The 3006-nt window shown below is 38.9% G+C and overlaps 1 non-coding gene across 1 annotated transcript; it reads right to left on the reverse strand.

Moving 5' to 3' along the window:
• Nucleotides 1–1234: 1234 nt before the first annotated feature.
• Nucleotides 1235–1341, reverse strand: LOC141715429 (small nucleolar RNA R71). The gene has a single exon (XR_012572193.1). It is a non-coding gene; the product is annotated as a small nucleolar RNA R71 (small nucleolar RNA).
• Nucleotides 1342–3006: the final 1665 nt, after the last annotated feature.

The raw sequence follows: 3006 nt of genomic DNA on the forward strand, positions 1-3006 counted from the left end.
ATTATTTTGATATCTTGGTGTATGATGATTGATTGATATCCAAGCATTGGTTGTGCATATTCGCCTGATGTGCGTAGCTAACATATAAGATAGCGTGTTAATCTCTATTGAAGCGAAAGTGAATATAGAGATTTAGAACTTGTCATGCTAGCGTAGGTACATGTATAATTGTTATACATGATTAGTAGGTAATTTTAACCATCTTACTTGCCCTATGTAATCACGATAAGCTAACTTGTTCATTAAACCTTTATGTTGTCAAATTCTATAGATATATAGGGTCTCAACATAATTGGTGTCTATTCAGCTTCTATCTCTTTTGTGGATGTATGGTAGTAGGGTATTCGTACAACGAAATTTGGCGTTTACTAGTTTTATATTATCTGAGTAGTTGTCATCGCCATTGCATGTGAAGGTTAAGAACAATGACTTTGAATGAAGTATTTAATGAAGTTAGAATCTCATGTTTGTCTCATATAGTTAATTCAATAACTTTTATTCTTAGTTAATTGCATGTTAGTTTAATCTAAGTTATAAACATCTCAACTTGTTATTGTCTTAGCATTGAGCGATAGCCATACCATTGTTGCATAAGTGCATAATATTATTTTAACTAAAAAGAGTCTCTATGGGAACGAATCTAATTTATATATTATACTACTTGTGAACGCGTATACTTGCATGAATTTTAGCGCGTGTTTTCACGCTAATAAGTTTTTGGCGCCGCTGCCGGGGACTCGGTGTTAATTTTTAGTTTATGTGCTTGACATCAGTGGTCGTTAAAGTTCACTGACTCGGATTCTTTTACTTTCATGATTACTTTGTGTTTCAGGTACTCATTATAATGGGAGATCCAGCAACACCAACGAAAGCGTTGATGGATTTTTCTCAACCCAAGATCAGTGATATTCAATCTAGCATTGTTAGGCCAGCGATCGCAGCTAATACCTTTGAAATCAAGCATGGCACGATTCAGATGGTACATAATTCAATCTAGTTTGGGGGTTCTCCAATGGAAAATGCTAATATGCATATTAAGGAATTCATCGAGATCTGTGACACCTTCAAGTTCATCAATGTTTCTGAAGATGCTGTGAAGCTGAGTCTTTTCCCTTTTTCTCTGAGGGATAAAGTTAAGTTCTGGTTACACTCTCTACAAACAGAGTCTATCACTACTTGGGAGGATCTCGCTCAGAAATTTCTTACTAAATTCTTCCCTATGGCGAAGATAGCTGTAATGAGGAATGCTCTTACTCAATTTGCGCAACAATTAGGAGAATCTCTATGTGAAGCTTGGGAGCACTACAAGGAGATGCTTAAGAAGTGTCCTCATCATGGAATACCTGATTGGATGATCATAAATTGTTTCTATAACAGTTTTGGAGCACAATCAAGACCCAAACTCGATGCAGTATCAGGTGGAGCATTATGGGCAAAGAGCTATGATGATGCTTACGATCTAATCGAACTGATGTCTGCTGATGAATAATAGTATCCAACCCAGATAGTTTCCACAGGGTAAGGTAGCAGGAGTTCCTGAAGTGGATACAGCTATGGCTATCACTGCTCAACTAAAGGCGTTGTCTATGAAGATCGATTATCTGGCTAACTATGGTGTTAATTAGGTAACCAGTATTTGTGAGATGTGTGCAGGTTCGTAAGCGACGGAGCAATGTGCTATATCTAGTGAATCAGCTCTGTTTGTAAGCAACTTTCAGAGGTTATAACAGCCAGTTCCTGCCACTTATCATCCTGACAACTGGAATCATCATAACTTCAGTTGGAGCAAAAATCAGAGTGCGATGCAACAGCCTTATCAACAGTTTGTAGCAAAGCAATTCAACCCTCCTGGTTTTCAACAAGCGCAATATGCACCAAGACAACAACTCCAACTTCAACAACAAACTTATGGAGGTGAAGGTCTATCTTCGAATAAAAAATCTGAATTGGAGGAGTTGCGGCTTATGTGCAAAAACTAGGCTCTTATTTGCAAAAGCCAAGTTAGTTTCTATCAAGACTCTAGAGAACCAAATTGGGCAGATTGCAATGCTTTATTGAATCGACCACCAGGAACGCTTCCTAGTGATACAGAAGCCAATCTAGGAAAGAGGGAAGTTAACGAACAGGTGAACGCCATCACCTTGAGATCTGGAAAGGTCGCAAGCCCCCAAATTCAGCAAGACGAAGAGTCTGAAAACTCTATCCAGAATGCAGGTGCGTTGGCACACTTGCCAATTCCAGAAAATGAGATTGTAACTGAAAAAGTGGTGCAGAAGGATGCCGAGGTGGAATCAAGGAAGAAAATAGTGGAACACACTCCTCCTGAGGGTAATACTGGAGAGAAATAGGTCTATCCTCCACCTCATTTTCCTAAGAGGCTACAGAAGTAGAAGTTGGATAAGCATTTTGCTAAGTTTCCAGAGGTGTTCAAGAAACTTCACATCAACATACCTTTCACTGAAGCTCTTGAATAGATGGCTAGCTATGCGAATTTTATGAAAGGTATTCTCTTTCAGAAAGTGAAGCTCGATGACTTAGAGACCGTTGCTCTTACGGAGGAATGCAGTGCAGTTCTGCAACAAAAATTGCCTCTGAAGCTTAAGGATCCTGGAAGCTTCACTATTCCTTGCACTATTTGAAACTTGTCAATCGACAAATGCTTGTGTATTTTTGGAGCTAGCATCAATCTAATGCCCTTGTCTATCTTCAAAAAGCTTGGTCTACCTGATACGAAACTGACATATATGTAATATCAACTAGCTGACTGGTCCATCACTTATCCATGAGGTATAGTGGAGGATGTCTTGGTCAAGGTGGACAAACTCATCTTCCCTGCTGATTTTGTAATTCTGGATTTCGAGGAAGATAAGAAGATTCCATTATCTTGGGAAGACCATTCTTGGCTACAGGCTGAACTATGATCGATGTGCAAAAATGAGGGCTTACGATGAAGGTTCATGATCAGAAGGTCACTTTTAATATGTTCAAGGAAATAAAGTTACCCAC

The sequence above is a fragment of the Apium graveolens genome, chromosome 3 (genome assembly GCF_009905375.1).
Source record: "Apium graveolens cultivar Ventura chromosome 3, ASM990537v1, whole genome shotgun sequence".
NCBI classification, from domain to species: Eukaryota; Viridiplantae; Streptophyta; class Magnoliopsida; order Apiales; family Apiaceae; genus Apium; species Apium graveolens.